Below are 21,720 nucleotides of genomic sequence, written 5' to 3'. Positions count from 1 at the left end.
AGGGGCCCCCGGAGCGAGGCCTGATTGCTGGACCAAGCCCGGGAGGGGGCAAGTGGGGCAGCTCGCCGGAGGAGACGTGCCTTCACGTCGGCCGCCAAGGCAGCGGCGGCGGCGGCGGCGACTGGAGACTGAAGGGGAGGAGGTTTGGGGAGGGGAGGGAGCTCGGGGGAGAGGGAGGGAGGGACGGAGCGGTGGCGGGGAGGTGGGGCCGGCGGGCGGGCGGCTGCAGCTGCCGCCGGCGTCTCGGGGGCTCCAGGCTGCGGGGCGGACGCAGCGCCTAGCGATCCACCGCGGAGCCGCGCGAGGCCGCCCGAGCCCGAGCCCGAGCCCCAGCTCCGAGCCCCGAGCGAGCGCCGCCGCCGCCTCTCGCCAGCCGGTCCCCGGACGCGCCGCCGCCGCCACCGCCGGGAAGGCAGCCGGTGCCGAGCAAGTTGCGAGTGCGCTTCTCCGCCCGGGGAAAGTTTCCCCCGCGGCCGCCGACGGGAGTTGGCGCGGGATCCGGCCACTGCCGCTGGAAGGTAGGGGTTCCGCACCTCAGTGCCCTCCGTGCGTCCCGCCGCCGCGCCCCGGGGGACTTGGGGACCCAAGCGCGCTTCCCGCCTACCCCCGGGCGACTGTTGGGCACGGTGGGGGTGGGGTGGAATAGGGGGATGCCAGGATGTTCAAGTTCTACTTCGGCTAGGCTGGGGAAGGGGCGGGGAGACGTGCTCGCCCCCATCCCTGCCCCGAATCCGCCGAGGGCCAGAGGCTTCCCCCGGGACAGGTGCAGCGCTGCTCGGCGCTCTGGGCGGGTGATTGGGGGGGGGGGCAGCAGAATGGCGGGGGTGGCAGGTGTGGTTACAAGTCGGGGTCTTGGCCAGGGCTGCGTCCTGAGGGAGGCGGTGCGCGCCATGCCACTCTGTAGGGGGGCAGGTAGGGACTAAGGATTAGGAGCGAGGATCCGGGCGGTGAGGATTGCCGGGCCCAGCAGGGCCACTGAGGCGGGTCGCCTTCGGAGTCCCTGGAAGCGGGGCGGGGCGGGGGCGCCACGCTTTCCTTCAGGGCCCCCTTTATTCCGTACTCGGTGTGTGCGGTTTGGGGAAGCAGAGACTCCTTTGGGTGCTCGTTGGATCCGAGGCTCGAGCACGTCCAGATTCAGGGGGCGCAGCGGGAGTCCGCTTGGAGGGTTGGCGGGCACGGGTGGGTTCGCGCCGGCTTTGAGTCCCGGCTGGATTGAGGTGAGTTCGCTCCCGCGAGGGGGCGCCCTTCCCTGGCCGTTTCACCCACAGGAAGGCGAGTTCTGGTTCCTGCGAGACAAATGCACCGAAATCCAGGACCGACAACCGCAGACCAACCCCCAACACGCGAGGGGCCAGCCCTGAGGAGCACCCCACCGCAGCCGGAATGGGGCAGAGGGTCGGAGTGTGAGGCTGGGATGCCCCCAGTTATAACCGCGCTGTGTATTGGAAAGCTTGGCTCTCAGGAGCTGGTTTTTCTTGGGGGAGCTGGCAGGATGTATGGGTGAATAAAAAGTCACCCCCAGAAAAACAAAAAGGAGGGGAACTTTACATTAACAGCGAATTGGTGTGGAGTAAGTGTATGGGAGCATTAACTTTCTGAGGTTTCTTTGGGGTCTGAAACCCAAACCGCTGAATGCACCCTTTTTGTAAAAGTTGTACCTTTGTTCCCTGGATCTGGCCAGATCCCTTTCTGGTGTGGGTGGGTTGAGGGTCTTGGGGTGAATCCCCTCTCTGGGCACAAATAAACTGGGAGGCACAGGGTGGGGTTGATGGGGGCCCTTAAAGACTTTAGCAGTCCAGTTTCAAGTGGTAAATTTCTTAGTCAACAAGAGCCCCTCCTCTTGGGGTCTGGAGGCCACAGGCCACATTCATGTGGTCATTTCACAATTATTGGTGGAAACCTGCCACGTGTCCCCTTGTGGGACCTCAGGGCCCCTGTGTTGAGTCTGTGGGTCTGTGCCAAGGCCTCAGGGAGCCAGACCGCTGCTGGCATCTATGAAGAGCATCATCTTTGTCATGTGTGGGCTGTTCGACATTGTAGGGACCCTGAAGCCCTGTGGCCTCATCTTTCTCTCTAATTCCCTCCCTCTTCCCTGCACCCCAAGTGAGTACAAATGAGCAAATCTAAGAATGTGCAGTGGCCTCATAGTGGCTGGCGGAAGTTTTCATCTTTCTCGTGGATGCCAATGTGGGCTCATTGGGCAGCCCCCTCCCCCCTCTCACGTCCCCAGAGTCCCCTGCAAAGGTGATGGAAAAGGGTAGTCCCTGAAAGAGAGCTGAGGTTCTTGCTTTCAGTGTAGCAAATGTTTTTGTTGGATGCTCTCAAATTGCTCGAGGACAAAGTTGCTGTAGAGAAAGATCAGCATGGTTTTTATTTTGAATAGGAGAGGACAGACGAGTAGGGAGGAGACAGAGGAAAGGGTGGAGAAGCCCGCTGTCTCTGCATTTGTCTTCAAGACATTCCATGGGGCCAGAAAACAAAAGGAGTTGTTTTGTTGTTTTGTTTTGTTTTGAATGACTCTAGTTTTTCTGGGGAGGGAAGCCTGCCTGGAACAGCCCTGCCCTTGGAAACTGGGAGTGAGCAAGGGGCCCCCAGAGGGCTGGCGGCTCTGCGTTCTACCCGTGCTCCCTGCACCCCACTCACACCCAACCTGCCCCGAAGATGGGAGGGCATTGAGACCCCTGGGACTGCTGACGTCCCTGTTTGGATGTGGAGTATCATGTGTGGACTCAGACTGCTTCCAGGCAAACTCCAAGGTCTCTGATTCAGCAAAATTTCAGGTCTTGGGCACTGTGTCTCCTGGTCGTCCGGTCCCCAGATCCATTCAAATGGCAGACCCTTGGCGTATCTTTACCCAGCCTGAGGCTGAAATGGCAGTATATCAGTGAAAGTTCCAGGCCACTTTCTAGAAGCATCAGTTCACCTGGAGTTGGAGTTAGGACACCTTGGGCTGATCCAGGAAGTACCCCCCTCCTCCTTTAAAAACTGCCCTGTCAGCCTGGAAACAGCTCCCTGAATTAGTGACTTTTTAATGGTCTGGGGCCGGGGTGGCGGTGGAGGAGGCCGGGGCTTGAAACTTAAAGTCAGGAGAGTCTAACATTTTAGGGCGCTAGGCAGCTCTGCTCTGCCTTCTGTCCAGTGGGGGGCACCGCTCCTGGCCGTCTTGCCCCGCTCCGCCCTGACAGGGCAAAGTGAACCAGGTGCCTGTCCTCCATCAGACTGCGGTTTGGGGATGGAGAGGGTGATGTTGGTGATCAGTTCCTGCTGGGATCCCCATGTCTGTCCGCAAGCTTGCATGTTACCTTTCTCTGGAGGCCTGTGCAGCTCTTACTCCCTCCTCTTTCCTGCTAAGAGCAAAGAGTCATGGCTGGACTGCCCCTCTTAGGGACCCCTCTTTCCAGAGGGCGGCTCTTCTGGTCTATTTCATCAGCCATTGAGAAGGAAAATCAGGAACATTTGTTCAAGCTCAGCTGGGACACAGCAAAGGGAGGGGGCCTTGGAAACCAGCACTTTAGTCCCCCAGAGCAGATGATCGCTTGATGGGGTATTTTTGCAACTTGATGCTGCTAAGTAACCCGCCAGCCTGGGCTCCTCCTGCCGCACGGGCTGCCACCTTGGACCCTCATCAGTGCTCTGACTGGGGGATGGGGTTGTGAGCAGATAATGTAACACTCATTAAAAAGAGAGGGAGGGCTTCCCTGGTGGCGCAGTGGTTGAGAGTCCGCCTGCCGATGCAGGGGACACGGGTTCGTGCCCCGGTCTGGGAAGATCCCGCATGCCGTGGAGCGGCTGGGCCTGTGAGCCATGGCCGCTGAGCCTGCGCGTCCGGAGCCTGTGCTCCGCAACAGGAGAGGCCACATCAGTGAGAGGCCCGCGTACCCCCCCCCAAAAAAAAAGAGAGGGAGAGGGAGATGGGTCCCAGTGTTTGCAGCTGGCAAAGCAGTTCTTTCATCTCAGCTCTTGTTATCTTAAGGTCCAGCCCTTGCCCCTTGTTTGTACCCAAGACTGCTGGTTTAATTAGTAACTGAACAACTTGGAGATGAGCAACAGCGTGTTCACTAGTCCTATGCGTGTGTGTACATACTGATTGGCAACAGGATGGAGTGGAAAGGTCACTGGACCAGCTGGACCAGGAGTAAGGAGACTTGTGTTCTAGCCCCAATTCTGTTATACATGGAGCTGTGGGACCTCGAGTGACTCACCGCCCCTCTCTGAGCCTCAGTTTCCTTATTTCTCTAGACGCAGCATTGTGAGGCGGTTAGGCTGCCTGGGTTTGGATGTCGGCTTTCTTCTACTTACTAGCTGTGTGACCTTAGGCCATTCAACCTCTGGTGCCTCAGTTTCCTGATCTGTGAAATGGGACTAATTATACTGTATCAGAGTGTTGTGAAATGTCAACGAGATAAAACATGTGAAACACTTAGCACAGTGCACAGCAGGTAGTAAATGTTCAACAAATATTCACAGTCATCATTGTCATTATTATTATTATTACTAATACTCTTATTGTGAAATGGGAGGGAGGGATCAACGTTGATCCTTTCCAGCTCTGATATTTTTGGGCACAGTGTGTGTGTGCATGTGGGTGTGTGTGTCTGTGTGTGTCTGCTTTTGAGATGGAAGACAAGGGTGAATAAAACAAATTGCTTTTCTTTTTTTTTTTCTTCCTTTCCCTGCCTCACTGAGGGACTCCAGAGTTAAAATCTTGTGAGTATTCTCATGATAGCCCCGTCCTTGTGGCAGGAAGCCCAATGTGACGTCACTGAACATATCCTGGTTACTGGCACTTGAGGGATGATATTTCATCAGCTAGTATATGCCCATCCTTTCCCTTCCATCCTTTGTTTCCCACCCTTAACTATAGTACGAAGACCATATGTGCAGATAATGAGTTTAAGCTGATAAACAACTCCCAGATTCACCCAAATAAAAGGCCATCCTCCTAGAAGACACTTTCGACTTTAAAATAAATAATCTGGCTCCTCTGCTGCATCACACTATGTCTGTCTGGCCCTGCTTCTCTCTGTGTGTTCTGCCCCTCGGTCTTTTGCAGGGCTGTGAGCTGGGCCAGGTCTGCTGTCTGGGCTGTGTCAGCCATCCTGGCAGGGCAGCCTCTGGCTGCACCTCGGCCTCATCTCCCTCCAGCAAAGGCTGCTCTCTGAGCCATCCCAGTGATGATCTTCACTGTGGCAGACATTTGGGGAGTGCTCACCATCGGCCAGGAGCTAGACAATGCTTCATCTCACCTTCACCCTCAAAGTTGGTTCAGATATTGTCCCCATTTTACAGATTAGGAAGTAGGGCTCAGAAAAATCAAGGGAGCAAGTGGTAGGACTGGAATTGGATCCTAGGTTGGTCTGATTCTCCCTTCTGTGCTCGAAACCACTCTGTGATATTTCCTCTCCTATGGAAACCTCCTGTGAGCTCCAAAGCCCCAGAAAAGATTCCCCTGAGATGCGATCAGGCCCCCTCCTCCCTGCTTTTGCTCATTTTCCAGGCTCAGAGTGCTTTATGAGATTCTCTTTTCTCACCCTGCATTGATTACTCAGCCATCCTGGGGACACTGAGGGGTAGGAGTTTTTTGGGACAAGGTTGCTTACAGGAAGGGGATGGTCTTATTCAGCAACAAAAGGTTGTAGTTGAAAGAGGATGTGTGTTGGAGTCACAGATGTGAACTTGCATCTTGTTTCTGCCATTGACTGGCTATGTGGCCTTGGTTTCCGTATTTGTGAAAAGCAGAATAACAGCAACAATAAGAGTGTTAAGCTAAGTAATACCAGCAGCCACAGCAGATGATCCCAGACCCTCCGTGGCTTAACCTGTGGGTTTAATTCTCACTTACGTCACTTGTCTAACATGGATCTCTGCTGTACACAGTTACTCAGGGACGCAGGCGGATGGTGACTCCACCATCTTCATAGCTGCACTTCCAGGATGATGTGGCATCCATGGTTACCGCAGAAGGCGAAGAGAGCAATGGAAAAGGAAAAGGCACACTAACGCTCCACTGTGTCCCCTGGAGGTGACACACATCACTTCAGCTCCAGTCCATTGGTCAGAACTGTCACCTGGCCCGAAACCAGCTGTAAGGGAGGCTGGGTATTTACTGAGCACTAACTCCCTGCATTTATATTTCCCGGATAGAGTACTTTGAGGATTAATTGAGATGATGCATTTAAAGCTTCTAGTATAGACCTGGCACATAGTCCTTAAAACACAGATGCTTCCTTTCCTTAATGATCCCTGATGTGCATTGCTCTTTAGAGATTACAGACCATGTCCATGGAAATGATCTCTGGACAGATCATATAGCGCCCATAATACACTGGAGGGGGGGTGGCTCGGAGAGGCCAAGGGGCTGGCCAGTGAGCACACAGCAAGAGCACTAAGCCAGACCCTTGACCTTCACCCCAGAGCTCCCATGGCCTCCTTTGCCTTACTGAAGTTTACTGCTCTTAGAACTTCTTCCAGGACCCTCCAGCACCTACTTCTGCTCCTATCTCCTCCTCCCATGCCCTAATGGGGAAGAGCTTCTATATTCATCTTCTGTGTGTGCATGGGGCAGGGCAGGAAGGGCCAGGGGGAGAGAAGGCTGGAGGGAGGCTGCAGGGACTCTCTGGAAGCTGAGGGAGTAGTGTAGGGGCATGAGAAGCCTTAGTTTTAAATATTCATAGTGAAAGCCATAGGAGTTTCAGCTCCATATACACTACTTTGGGAACTGCTGTGCATTCAAGCCTTGGGGTGTCCCCCAAATGACACAGAAGGTTACCTATGCTTCCTGTCCCATCTATGCAGTCTCCTGCTGACCCCTTTCGCTCCTTGTGGGGTTGGGCAGGTAAAGAGAGGGGGCCTGATGAGGGTTTCTAGCCCTGTTTTTCTGAGAACAGTAAGGTGGTCAGACCTAGCTTCAAATCCTGACACCTCTACTTTAACACTTGTTTATCTCTCTGAGCCTCAGTTTTTTCCTCTGCAAAATGGGAAGAATGTAGAAAGCTATAAAGCTGATCAGGTGCCTGGCACCTAGTAGGTGCCACATCGCTCCTCACCCACTTGAGTAAGAAATGAAAGATGCCTTTGGCAAGGGGCCAGCACCCGAGGAGAGGCTCCAAGTGCCCCCCCTCCTGCCCCCGCACACACGCCTGTCACTCCCATCTCTTGGATGGAGAGGCTCTGGGCTCCCATCCTGGGTGGCCTGGGTTGGGGTCTCTAGTTCATAATAGTTGAACTACTATGGCCTCCATTTGAAATGGGAGAAGAATTTGGAGCCCCGGCCCTTGGATTTAGGCCCGTCTTTTCACGTCTAATTACCACTGTGGGCGCGGGGCCTGAGGGTGCTGCCGAGAGGAGCCCCCCTCCCGGGTGGCTGCCTCTCCAGCTGGGACAGATTGCAGCACTCTCGCTAGCCAAGTGTGCCTCAGCCTCCTGGGGGGCAGCCTGCCACCACCTGGTGCCTGACATTTAGTTCTCTCTCCAGCAGGGCCAGCCCAGGGTATTCATCTTGTCTGAGTTTTTAGCCCCCAGGGGAATGAGGTGCTTCTCCAGCCAAAATACAAGCACCCCTTGAATAATGGGGATTTACTGTCCCCTGCAAAAGACCTCAGGAATAACTGGCGGGCTAGACACCAGGGTGGAGGGGTCTTTGAGAGAGTTGGGCTCCCCGAGACGGGATTCGGAGGTGGCCCGTGGCCCCCTGACATAGTGGATGCTTGTTCCTGGGGGCACGGAGAGAGTGGCCTCCGACTGTAGCTGCACCAGGATGCTCCTGGCTTCTTTGAAAAGTGCTGGTGGGAGGCAGGCCTGTTAGGCTGTGAGTCAGGCACGTGGGGTGCCTAAAACACATCTCATTCACTCCGCCCCCAGACCTCAGCTTCTGCAGTCCCTCCCCCCGAAACACTGGGGCAGAGCTGTGGACCAGCTCAAGAGCGCGATGAGGTGATGGCGTTGGTTTCCTAGGGCTGCGGTAACAAGTACCATAAACCGAGGGCTTCTAACCACAGACATTCATCCTCGCACAGTTCTGGAGGCCGAAAGTCCAAAATCAGGTGTCAGCAGGGCTCTAGGGGAGGGTTCTTCCTTCCTTGCTTCTGGTGGCTATTGGCAGTCCTTGGTGTTCCTTGACTCGTGGGCACATCACTCCAGCCTCTTCCTCTGTCATCACACGGTGTTCTCCCTGTAGCTGCACCAGGTCAGCTTTCCTCTTCTTATGAGGACACCAGTCACATTGGATTAGAGCCTAATGACCTCATCTGAACTTGATGACATCTGCAAAGACCCTGTTTTCAAATAAGGTCACATTCATACATACCAGGGGTTAGGATACGTGGGGCACACCATTCAATCCATAACAGGTGGGTACTGTTATCACTCCATTTAACAGCCAAGAAAACCAACCCAAGAGGCTAAGTATTGTAATTTGCCCAAGGTCACACAACTGTACAACTAGTAAGTAACAAGTAAATTAATCTCTGTACATTTCAGTTTTCTTATCAATAAAGTGGGGATTTATACCCACCTCGTGGCCTAGTTATAAGCATCAAAAGAGTAAGTGTCTGCATCAAACACACTTTGTCCACTGCTAGCATTTGTCAGATGCTGTTTTCCATATTTGTTCCCTCCCAGCAGGTCTGGAAGGGTGCTGGGTGTTAGTGTGGGCTTAAGAAGCATGGGTGCATGTGAATTATAACCAACTACAGATAGGATGTTTTCTAGAAGTAAGGATTTGAAAGGACTGCGTGAAAGGCACCATTTACATTTTTCTCAACTCGTCTTTCTGGAGTTGCCTGCCATCTCCATCTCCTCTCAGGCTGAAAATATCTGCTCCAGATGAATGGTTCTTGCTCTTTATCCTGGGTTCACCTTTAGCACCGGAAGTCACCGTGATGTCGGCAAGTTGGGTTCCTCTTCCCTGGCAGGTCGTCTGGACTTCTCTGCAAGAGAAGGGGGCCTAGGAGGAAATAGCCAAGGCTCCCAGCTCTGGCGCCCATCTCACAGGGGCCCAGGAGGGTTTGGAGGCTCAGCTGTGGAGGCCGAGGGTTCAGATACACTGCCTCATCCCCACGCATTGAAAGCATAAGAGGCAACACACCATCGGGGTTAAGAGTTCTGAACATAAGGGCCTGGGTTCAAGTCCCAGTTCAGCCACAGTCCATGGCCTCTTTTTGGCCTTTGACAAGATACTTAACTTCTCTGTACCACCGTTTTATTTGTTTATTTATTTATTTATTTATTTAAAATAAAAATTTATTTATTTACTTGGCTGTGTCGCATCTTGGTTGCAGCATGCGGGCTCTTCGTTGTGGCATGCAGGGTCTTTTCGTTGCAGCACGGTGGCTTAGTTGCCCTGTGGCATGTGGGATTTTAGTTCCCCGACCAGGGATTGAACCTGTGTCTGCTGCACTGGAAGGTGGATTCTTAACCACTGGACCAGCAGGGAAGTCCCCGTACCACCATTTCACTTCATAAGGTTTTTTTTTTTTTTAATTGAGGTATAATTGACATAAAACATTATGTTAGTTTCAGGGGTACAACATAATTATACAGTATTTGTATATTTTGTGAAATGATCACCCTCATAAGGTTTTATGAAGATAAAATAAGATCAAAATGCATAAATATATCTTTTAGGATTGAATGTGGCACTTTAAAAGTTTTCAGTGAATGTTGGAATTATTCTAATTATTTTATTTATGATCTGTTTCCCTTAATGGAATGAGGGCAGAGACCTGTCTGTCTCCGTCTCCATGGAGCCTGAAGTGTGTAGCTCAGTGCCTGGGACTGAATACATGTTTATAGACGTTCGTACACGCAGAATGAATGAGTGAGGGGATGAATGATGAATTCTTAGTCATAGCTTCTTAGGGATCGCATCTTTCCTTGCTATGCACCAAGGCCTCTACCCGTAACCGCCCTTAGGTGGGGGCACTGCGGGCAGCATGGAGACAAACCCAGTGGGGAGCCAGGGGTGCCAGGACAAACTCATGAAAGGCACTTACATCTGGGGGCAGGGGCAGCGAAGGCCTCCCCATGGAAGTAAGCACAAGTTAAAGCTTGGAGGATGAGGAGGAGATGGGGAAGGGCGGCCTGGAAAGTCGTGGTCACCAGGAAACAGGCTGTGTGGTGGCTCCGTGGGGAAAGCCACATTTGCAGTATAAGGTGTCCCTGCGACGTATGGGGAAACAGACAGCCTCGACCAGCAGAGATGCCCGCCCACACTCTGACACATGGAAGGCCAGTCCTCCTCCGGTATGACTACCTAACAGGTGTACCTCACTCGAGGCGGCCGGATCTATGAAAATGCCAGCTGGATCAGAGGATCCTCATCCAATTTACAGACAGATTAATGCTCAGATTCCCGTTCCTCCCTACTGCCTTAAAAATAAAATTCAGTTTACTGAAGTTCGACTTACACACTTTGTTAGGGAAAACATCTGTCATGTAATGTGATCGTGCTAGCCGCCTCGCTCACTCTCGGAAGCCCTTCAATAGATTCTCACCTGTGTTCAGAAGGCTTTCTTGCAGCCTCTGCCCCTCCCCCACCCAGGCCTGCCTCCCTCTGCTCCAGCCCACCAGCCACCTTGCCCCAACCCAAACAGGTCTGCTCTGCATGCTCTTCCCTCATTCCTGCAATGCTTGCCCTCCCTCTTTAACTACCCAACTCCTCTTCATCCTTTGGATCCCATCACCTCCTCCAAGAAGCCCTCCTGGACTCCCAAGTGGGCCAAACTTCCCACCTATTGGCTCTGATTGCTCCACCATCCCCTCCCTAACAGGAGTTAGTCACGATTGGGCAATTGTTGACTTGTCTGTGTGATTATTTAACTTCCATCTCCCCCACTCTAGCTTAACCCCTGGAGGACAGGGACCCTGTCTGTCTTTGCTCATCCATCCCAGGCACCTCTCAGGTGCTCACAAAATGCCTCCCTCTATTTTTCCCTTTGTAGACCAGTCTTTTTCAGGCTGACTTGGGTAATGAGCGCAGCTGACATATTGATCACTTTCAGTGTGCCAGGCACTGAACGAGTCTAATCTCATCCAACAGAATGGTTTACGGTCCCAGCTCTACCACTCACCAGCTCCGTAGCCTTGGGCAAGTTACTCAACCTCTTTGTTCATCATTGTCTCATCCATAAAATGGGACCAAAAATAATACCTAATTTATTGGGTTGTTGTGAGGACTAAATAAGTTAATTCTTATCAATTTTATTTTCTCACAGTTTTGGAGGCTAGAAGCTCATGATCAAGGTGTTGGCAGACTTGGTTTCTTCTGAGGTCTCTTCCTGGCTTGCAGAAGGCTGCCTTCTCATTATTCTCACAGGGTCTTTCCTCTGTGCACGTGTACCTCTGGTGTCCCCTGGGGGTCCAAATCTCTTCTTAGAAGGGCATTAGTCAGATTGCCCTAAAAGCCTCATTTTAATTTAATCACCTCTTTAAAGACTCAGGAGGTCTGAACCCCAAGCCCGCTCTCCAGCATTACATGGTCTGTTCCCTGGTTCTGCTCCTCTGTGGGACACCAGGGTCTTCCCTGTTGGAGCCAGTCCATGTCTTAACAGCCAGAGTGGGAGAAAATCAGGATCTGGGGTCTTGGAGACCTCTCACCTGGCCCTTTGCTCCCCTCCAGTCCTTAATCCCCTGTTCGATGGCAGCTGTCAAACCCCTAAGGGAATTGGGACCTATTGTCCTGCTTGTGGGCTGAGAGGGAGGCCAAGGGTACAGTATGAGGAGGTGAGAAGGAAGTGGGAGGGTCCTAGGAAGTGAGGGGGATTATCGATTCTGGGATTTTCTCCCTCTCTGTAGTTCATTTATTTGATTTTCCAGGAGTTATCACAAGCTCTTTGAAATGAATCACTTTTTACTGGTGAAAGACCTAAGAAAAAAATAATCAGAGTAAACATAGTAAGAGAATACGGAAATAGATCAAAAGCGTATTCAATGGAAGCTGAGTCTTAAGCCAGTCTCCTCACCGAGAGACAACCAGTGTGAGCAGCCCCCTGTCTCTGCTGAGTTGTTCTCCCAGTAAATGAGCACAGCTGTGTACATGGTGCCTGCCATTCCCGTATACCCTGCGGTGTTCCATCCCTTCAACTCTGCATCTTGCATTTTTTCAATTGTTCCGTCTTAGCACGGACACTTCTGCCTTGGTTTAGTTGGGGGTCTCCAAAAACAGACCCTGAGCATGGATCTGGATACACAGAGTTTATATATGATGAGGTTGGTTCCAGAGAGGTGAGTGAGCAGGGAGGGGAGGAGAGCCAACGAAACGTGCCCTAATGAGCAGCCTCCCGCTGTGGGCACCTGGGGCCCTGTCCCACTGGGGACCCTCCCAGGGACTGTGTGAAGCACACCTCAGAATCGACCCAGCGAGTGGTCACCGACTTCCGTCTCTCATTGGTTGAGGGTTACTCCTGGGGACATCAACTTCTGGAAGCTTCCAGGCTGCCTTCAAGCCAAGAGACTGAAGGAGGTGCTTGTGTAGGGGCTACCAGAGTGAGCGGAACTGTCCCCTGAAGCTGTAGGGGGTCTCCAGGGTGGACCATGGGGTAGGGGAGAGGCACAGCTCACGTGTCAGTTACTTCCCGCGTCCTCTTGTGATGGGTGCCTAGTATATCCCTGCGTGGACAGCCATGATGTTTTTGCCTGATTCCCTATGGGCGAATTGAATTGCTTTTCTGGAACACACCTCTTTCTTGCCGCTCCACCCAGCGGACAATCTGTGGAGACCACCTACTGTGGAGTGGCCAGCTGGGTCAATGGCCATCTTCTCTCTTCCATAGTTGCTTGGTCCTCTCTGGCCTCTTCCTGCCCCCTGCCCATCCCCACTTGGCCCCCACATATGTCATTTTGACCCTTTCATCTCATGGGGTCCAGGAGCCTGGGCTAGGTGGGGTCTCTGAAAGACCCTGGGGCCCTTTGGAGAACACTTGTGAGAGGGAGGCCAGCAGGTCACTACAGAGGGTGGTTTCCACCTTCCTACAGGGTTGAACGGGGACGTCCGTTGGCAGATCAAAAAGCTTTTTGTTGTTGTTTTATTTTCCTTTCTAGCGGCTTCTTGCTGGGGAAGCAGGCTGCGGAGCCAAGGCAAACAGAGTGACCTCTGAGGGCACTGCCTGCAGGTTCTGCAAGGCTGAGGAGATGAAGTTTTAGCGTTGTGGAGGGGATAGCGCTGGGGCCACACGTGGCGGCTGTCCCCGGGGACCCTTCCCTCCTCTGAGCCCAGAGACCAAATGGGGACAACGGAGGCCGAGCTCAGAGCCTGATGGGCTCAAGGAGGCCTGGGATTTGGGGGAGCAGGGCGGGGTCACCAAGAGGGCTGGACCACAGACTAGACTCAACCCCTGAGTTGCTGTCCTTACCGTTCCCAGCTGAAGAGATGGGGAGAGCCCTGGACTGGGAGTCCAGAGAGTCAGAACCTGGAGCCGAACCCCGTTTGGGCTCCAACTAGCGCTCGTGTCCGCGGAGGACCGCTGATATCGCGCCCACACGCTGGGGAGTGGGGCTGCTTGTCCTCCATGTCCCCTCTGACTCTAGAACCTCCCTTTAGAGTCTGCAGTGGGGACTACAACCGGAAAGCCTTGAACCCTCTGGAGACAAGCGCTCAGGAAGCCGAGGCATGGTTGTTCATGGAAGTGGGGGTATTAAGTAAATTAAAAGTGCGAGAGGAAAATCCATCAGCATTATTCTCAATAGCTGGGATGATACGCATAACATTTCCTCCCTTTCACTTGATCACTTTCTCTTCCCAAAAGAGTTTGAAGAAAGAAAATGTCTGATGATTCGCTGCACACTAAGCTCAAATAAATATGCTCTTAAAAAAGTGGTTGCTATGTAATTGAATTGATATAATGGGCAAATTTTGTTTCTAAGTATCCCTACCACTCACAAAGGTCTATTCAAACCTGCTGGAGAGGTACATGTGTGTGTTTGTGTGCAAAGAGAAAAAGATCTCACCAATAAGGAATCTTTTTGGCTAAACAATAATAATGATAACTATATATATATATATATATATATATATTTTTTTTTTTTTTTTTTTTTTTTTTTGCGGTACACGGGCCTCTCGCTGTTGTGGCCTCTCCCGTTGCAGAGCACAGGCTCCGGACGCGCAGGCTCAGCGGCCATGGCTCACGGGCCCAGCCGCTCCGCGGCATGTGGGACCTTCCCGGACCGGGGCACGAACCCGTGTCCCCTGCATTGTCAGGCGGACTCTCAACCACTGCGCCACCAGGGAATCCCATGATAACAATATATTTAAATAAAGTTGTGTGCATGTCTGCTGGGGAGGAATGTACGGGATTAAAGTTAAATGTTCTTCGAGAAGGAGTTCCAAAAGCAGCTGTAGAGTCCAGGTGGCATTCGAGTAGGGCTGTAAGCAAGTGGGAATTCCGACTTCTGAATCCCACAGTTCAAATCCTGGCTTTGCCCCTCACAAGCTGCATGGCCTTGGCAAGTTTTTTATCCTAATTGAACCTCAGTTTCCTCATCTGGAAGAAAAAGGGACAGCACAAGCGGGACCCACGGGGTCCTGGGCTTGGAGTGACCTGCCACGTCGGCTCTCTTTCATTCCCTTTCCTCTCCAGAAGCACAGCAGAATTGTTCCATGTACCCAGCAGACCCATATATATGATCTCATTTGATGCCCCACAGTCTGATTGTGATGAGATTTTTAATCCCTGTTTTATGGAAGGGAGATCTGAGATGCTGAGATTATGGAATTCCATAGATCACCCAGTTGGTTGGTGGGATATGGGAAACTGGGAGGGTTTTTCTGAAACATTGCAAGGCCCCACCTTTTCCATTGTAAGGGAAGGGAGGCCTGATGAATGCAGAAAAGGAGCTCCTGGTGTTGCTTGGTGTAGGCGTTCATTCATTCTTTCTTTCTTCCATTGTGTGTCCGGACAGCCCTCCGCATCCACAGATTTTGCATTGGTGGATTCAACCAACTGCGGATTGAAAATATTCAAAAATAAAAATTTCAGAAAGTTCCAAAAAAGCAAAACTTGAATTTGCCACACTCCAGCAACTATTTACATAACATTTACATTGTAGTAGGTATTATAAGTAATCTAGAGATGCCAAGGATACAGGAGGATGGGTGTAAGTTATATGCAGATACTACACCATTTTTTAAAAATAAATTTATTTATTTTTTGTTTATTTATTTTGGGCTGCGTTGGGTCTTCATTGTGGCGTGCGGGCTTTCTCTAGTTGCGGAGAGCGGGGGCTACTCTTGTGCGCGGGCTTCTCATGGCGGTGGCTTCTCTTGATGCAGAGCACGGGCTCTAGGCACGCAGGCTCAGTAGTTGTGGCCCAAGGGCTCTAGAGCGCAGGCTCAGTAGTTGTGGTGCACGGGCTTAGTTGCTCCGCAGCATGTGGGATCTACCCGGACCAGGGCTTGAACCCATGTCCCCTGCATTGGCAGGTGGATTCTTAACCACCTGCGCCACCAGGGAAGCCCCTACCACACCCTTTTATATGAGGGACTTGAGCATCAGTGGATTTTGCTATCCATGGAGGCCCTGTAACTAGTCTCGAGGGACGACTGTACTAGACTTTTACTGAAGACTTGAGGTGGAGGATGGTACATCCAGAGGGTGTGTAACCATCCAGTCCAGTACTGCACAGCAGTCTTTTCTGGTCTTGAAGCCCCTGAGCCATACCCACCAGGAGGAGCTCTCTCCTGGGTCCCTGACTCAGGCTGGGCCCTCTCGCTCACTCTTCTCACCTCCCAAGCTTCTCCCAAGTCTCAGGCCCCCTCGGCCCCTCCCTCTGAGGACGCGGAGCTTCTGCTCTGTTGGTCTCACCTGGAGGATCCCCTGCCCCTTATGTGGGTGACTCAGGCTTGGTAGTGCTACGATGCAGAGAGGGATGGGGACACAGCTTCTCCAGTACCCACCTCGCCCTCCTTCCCTGCCATACAAAGTTGCCCTTTGCCAGAGATGCTTTCTAAGCCTGGCGGGGCTCCCGGCCCTCACACTCCTGATGCCGCCTGATTCTCTGAGACTGTCTTTGCCTCGGTACCTAGAGGTTCTTGAGAGAACATTGTCCTTAAGAGCCCTGCCATGGGGAATGGCAGGCCATCTTCCTAGCTCACATCTGTAGTCTTGTCTCTCCTGCCAGTTAACAGGAGGCTGTGAACAGAAGCAGCACTTTTTCCCCCCAAAAAGGAATTCAGAAGTTGATGTCGCACGTACGCGTACACACGTGTGCACTTGGATGGGTTTTGCTGGGCCCTGAACCTGGGCCTTGAGGTGTCACCCAGAGCCTTATTGGAAATAAGTGTGATGTTGAAGGCAGCAGATGACTGTATCTTTGGGAGGAGGAGGAACGGGATTAGGGCAAAGTCCACTCTGGTCAGTTCAGTAGGTCATGGGAAGAGAGCCTCGTGGGGCAGTGGTTAGAGCCCGGGCCTGGGGTCAGGCCATGATGGGTGGATTCTGGCCCTGCCACTTTCTGGCGTGTGTGACCTCGGGCTGGTAAAGCCTTGATACTTCTTTCCATTCCATGTGAAACTAGATAACAGCAGTGCAGGTCGGTGGGAGCCTGAGTAACCGAGTCGGGCCCCCGCCATGCACATGAGTCCCCAGAAGTTTGGAGAGACGTGTGTGCAGGAATAGGAACTCCTCACATTTTGAGCTGCCCTTGGGTCCTTTTTCCTATCGCGTTAGTCCTGCCCCCTCTGGGAGTAGCCAGAAGTCTCCCAAACGCTGCAGCCGTTTCTGGTCTTGCCTTCACCTCCTGATGTGGATGTGGACATGGATGTGGATGTGGACGGGCATGCTGGGTGCCTTCCTCTGCTGCCCCTGGAAGCCCCAGGTCTCCGTAGGAGGCAAAGACTTGGAGGTGCAGATACAGCTGTTCCTGAGGGAGGAGATGCCGTTGTAACACAATCTGATGACTCAGTTTCGGGCACCTTTGGCTAAAAATGACCTTGAAAGGCAGATCTGCAGATGTTAGGGAACTTTGAGTATTTTTGAGCTTAAGAAAAAAATTCTAGCTTGAGTGAGGGAGAAGAGCAAGAAGGAGCCCTGTGACCTGGTTGAGGGAAGAAAATGAGATCGCTTGGTTGTCATTTGCCTCAAAACACACTGTGAGTTTTTCTGCAAATGTTAATGAAGACAGAAAGCGGTGAGACCACAGAGGCCCCCCCTGGGCTGCTGCTGGAAGCACCTCCACGTTGGAGCCCCCTGGGTTCGTGTGGATTATCGCTTTGGAAAAGGGCAATTTTTAGTGATGTCGGATCACCAATCTCAGCCTCATTAAGGGAAATCTCTTCCTTAGAGCCCAGGGATCAGCGTGAGAATGACTCCTCACCAGCTCTTGGCCGCGGCCTTGTCTCTGAGCTGAGATCCCAGCCTGCAGCCAGCCCGGGTGCTGTCTCCACTGTTTACTGCTTAGCAGGGAGAAGTGAACCAGATGTGATTGGTTTGAGATGAATGAGGTTACCATCGTGTTTCTGGCTTTTCCAGTAGTTCCTAATTGGTTGTGAGAGGCCCCCCCTGGAGTGGAGTGAAAGAGCCCTGAATTAGAAATGGGGAGATGGTTCAAATTCCCCTGGGGCAAGGCACTAGCCCTCTCTGAGCTTGTTTGCCACCCATAAAACCTGCAGGCAAAACCCCAAACCAACAAAAACACCCCAGGGCAGACATACATTATCTTCAAGGCAAGCATCGTAGGGTGGGCGTGGCAATCAGAATAAAATAAGCTAAAGAATGGGGCCAGGCTTGGGTTTGGTCCTTTCTCTGTTTCTTACCCATCCTGGGAATAAGAAGGCTGAGCCACTTGAGAAAATGGCAAGGGTTTCCGGGGGGGCAACACTGAATAGCAAGTGTGGCAAATACATTTCATCTCAAATGCCAACCCTGATCGATTGGTAGGGCCTGCTGAAGGGTGGATGAGGCTGGGTTATGCGGGCTCAGCAGGAAGGAGTGCCAAGATCAATTATTGATGTCTGTTACAGTTGCAGGAGGGTGGAGTGCTAGCCCACAGGGTAGATTTGGCGAACCCTGGGGTGCTAGGTAGAGCCTAGCCACTGGGAACCTGGGTGCTCTGCTGGTCACTGGCTTTGCGCTCTATGGCCTCAGGCAGTGTGGTTCTTAATTGGGCTACATTTCAAAATAATCATGCCTGGCTGTCCACATCCTCAGGAAGTCTGGTTGGTACTAGTGTAGTGCTGGCCACGTGTAGTTTGAAGAGACTGCTCAAGTGATTTCAATGTCATTTCATCCTCTTAGAGCAGGGGTCCCCAACCCCTGGGCCGTGGACCAGTACCGGTCTGTAGCCTGTTAGGAATCGGGCCGCACAGTAGGAGGTGAGCGACGGGCGAGCGAGCGAAGCTGCATCTGCTGCTCCCCATCGCTCGCATTACCGCCTGAACCATCCCCCCCACTATCTGTGGAAAAAATTGTCTTCCACGAAACCGGTCCCTGGTGCCAAAAAGGTTGGGTACCTCTGTCATAGAGAAACACTCACTGAAAGACAGCCATGGACAGCTTACGGAGGCCTCATCCACTCAGCAGTTTGGTGGAGGGGATTATGAGAATGTTCCCCACTGTATCATATGAATTTGTGAGGCACCAAAGAAGATGGTCTGGCCAGTGGCTAAAATGAATGAAGCGCACAGGCCAAAGGTGCAACGTGGTGGCCTGCAGGCCAGATCCAAGCTGCAGATGTATTTTGTTTAAGGTGCACAATGTTTAAAACATGAAACTGACCCAACATTAAAATGTTGGGAAATGTAACTAAAACATACACATACCGTATGACCCAACAATTCCACGCTTTCCCACAGAAAAGCATACATGTGCTCTCCAAGAGGCATGGGTAAGAATGTCCGTAGCTTCATTCTCTATGAGAGGCCTGGAAACAACCCAAATGTCTATAAATGGTAGAGTGGATATGGGAGTTCTACACAGCAGAGAATGAATGAACTCCTGCTGCTGCTGGCAATCTGGGGGGAATCTCAGAATCCTGATGCTGAGCAAAAGACAACAGAGGTGAAAGCAAATGATTCTACTTATACAGAATTCTATCTACACAGAATGATTCTATTTATATAAAGTTCAGAGTCCGCGAAGTGAAACTATGGTGTGAAAAGTCATGATAGTGATTCCGTTTGGGCGGAAGTCGGGGAGGGCCCAGAAGGAAGCGTGAGGGGCTTCTGGGTGCTGGTCTCTTTCTTTTCTTATTCTGCTTTGTGGTTTCACAGGTGTGTCCAGTTTGTGACTCTTCATGGAGTTGTACATTTCAGACCTATGTACTTTTCTGTATATATATTTCAAAATTTTAAATTCTGTTAACACAACAGAAAACAGAGGATTCTAACCAGTTGAAAAAGAGATGTAGCGTAAAACTCTAGATTTCTTCCTTCCTTGACAAATAGGCCCCTATGTGGCAAGTGCAGGCAGGGGGTGAGCAGGGGCTGCCCCCTTGGGAGGGTGCACACCTCTCTCCCCTTCTGTTTCAGGTGGTTTGTTGGGATTTGCCTTTGAAACTCGTAACAAAACGCTGCCCTCTGGGACTCCCAACCTCCGTCAGAGAGAAGGGCTGTGCGGGTGAGTGATGGATGAGGTAGGAGGAGAAGGTCTCCTTGTCAGGCTGGGTTCAGTCCTGACTGTACGTACACGTGCAGTTTTGGAGACTTTGGGCGAGTGATTTAGTCTCTCTGAGCCTCGGTTTACTCATTTGTAAAGCGAGGCGAGTACGAGCACATCCTAGGGTTGTTTGGGGGTTGGGACTAGTTTATGAGGAGAAAACACACGGCGTGCCTGGTGGCCGTGGCTGCTTTGGCAGAGCTACATTTGCCTCCTCCCCACAACCGGCCTGGTGCCGTCCCCTCAGGCCCACTGGGAGCGGAGACTGGGCGGTTACTGAGACATGGCTGCCTGGACCCAAGTTCCCTTTGCTGAGGTTGAGGTGGGAGATGGGAGACCTGTTCTCTGGGGCCCTGGCAGTGCCCTCCTCTCTGGCCCAGTCCTGTGCATCAGGCCCCAGCTTGCATGGAAGGGCAGGGCCTTCCCCTGGCTGGTCAGGGCCAGGCGTCCAGGTGAGGCGATGACCACAGCTGCTTAGCAGCTAATAGTGACCATCATGGCGCCAGGCACTCCTGCACAGACGGGCATCTGCTTTGCCCCGTGGGGCAGCTAGGAACATTCCGTCTTCACTCCCTGCTTGCTCCTTGGTGCCTTGCTTCTCCATCCTGCTTGCAGAGTGGCCCTGCCTCAAGGGGACAGTTCTCAGGAACACCTGGCACCTCAGGTGACACTTGCTGGTTGCATCTCCGTTGCGCACCAGGCTTCCTGATTCCAGGAATCACCCAGGCAGGGAGGTGTAGGGACCACGTGACTTACCCTCTCCAAGCCTCAGTGGCCTGATCTGGAAAGTGGGCGTTGATCACACCTGCTCATCATGGCTGCTCAAGAATCCTAACTATGACTGTGAACGTTGCTGTCGCCGTTATTATTGGTTGTGAGAAAGCGTCACGTGGACCACTGAGGCTCTATTTTGGTGTAAAGGATGTGGTTTGAAATGGCCTCTTTGTCTCAGAACAATCTGTTTTGATTTATTCGACTGTGGGAATCTGAAAACGGCCCAAATGTTTTTCCTCCTCTTGTTCTCTCTCCAGCACTCGGATTTCCTCTCACTCACCCATTCACTCACTCCCCGCTCACAGCCCTCTTGCTCACACTTGTTCACACTGATCCGCTCACAGCCCAAGGGCAGCTGGGACGTCAGAGGCCCCACAGGTTTTTCCCTCTCCCTCAGAGGCTCATGCTCTCACAACTACTTACACTCAGAGTTATGAATAGTCATGTTCACACTCAAACTCCCCTCCCGTCTCTTGCTCCCCCTCATCCCCTCCACCCCCCGGCCCCTCCAAGTGCCAGCAGAGCCATGAGGTCAGGAGATCTGGTTCTCACTCTGTCTCTTTTATCAAAAGCCTCTGTGGCTGTGTGACATGGGCCCAATGACTCAACCTCTCTGGGCCTTGGTTCCTCCCTCACAACAGAGGCAGAGCTGCCAGTTTTACTTTTAAAGAGACCATCACCTTCTTCTGCAGCATCTCAGATGGTCTGAGACGAGGTTCTTCCCGCATCTTGATTTCCCTGACTCTGCAAATGAGTGGATCCGATCTCATTAGGTGGACCATGTGCCAACCTGAAATTACTCTTTAGCCTTTTCCTGATACTGAAGATACATCATTTTATTTGGAGCTAGAAATTAACATGGGGTCAGGAGAAACTAGAAAATTCAAGAGGATGGTTCGTTCTTCACTTTGGAGAGACACAATGAGATAGCATCTCACTGGGTCCCATTCCTCTTCCTCTCGGTGTCCCCAGTAGAGGTGACTAGGGAAACCGGCATGGTGGTCAGTTTGCTGCTGCTGATGGAGGAGGGGCTGTGGACACCAGGACAAAGACCTTATGTGTCCTGCACCAAGGCCATCAGAAGGATCCACTTTATTTTGTGTGCCTGTCCCCGCCCCAGGTTCTGGCCCTAAGAGAGCTAGAATTGATTGAGAATACATGACATATACTGTCCTGCTGAATCCTTGCGACAGCCCTACAGGTTATGTATGAAAATCATTCCTGTTTTAAGGATGGTGAGACAGGAGCCTGGGAGGCTGAGTGTCACGCAGTCGATCAGTGGCACAGCTGGGTCTGTAACTGGGCAGTGATCTGCCCTGGCACTAAGCTTTGACCACCAAAGCATGCTGTCCTACGTGGC

The 21,720-nt window shown here is 52.2% G+C and overlaps 1 protein-coding gene across 4 annotated transcripts in view; it reads left to right on the top strand.

Annotated features, from left to right (window-relative positions):
* The first annotated feature begins 227 nt into the window (after positions 1–227).
* TSPAN18 (tetraspanin 18) overlaps positions 228–21,720 on the top strand; it is a 187,779-nt gene continuing 166,286 nt past the window's right edge. For all 4 annotated transcript variants that reach the window (XM_082628838.1, XM_082628839.1, XM_082628836.1 and 1 more), the window contains exon 1: positions 228–518. The gene's annotated coding sequence lies outside the window, so the exon portion shown is untranslated. The remainder of the gene's footprint in view (positions 519–21,720) is intronic.

Source organism: Mesoplodon mirus, assembly GCF_964341445.2.
Source record: "Mesoplodon mirus genome assembly, chromosome: 7".
Lineage (NCBI taxonomy): Eukaryota > Metazoa > Chordata > Mammalia > Artiodactyla > Ziphiidae > Mesoplodon > Mesoplodon mirus.
The sequence above is the reverse complement of the archived record's forward strand: the minus strand, read 5'-3'. Positions and strand labels throughout refer to the sequence as shown.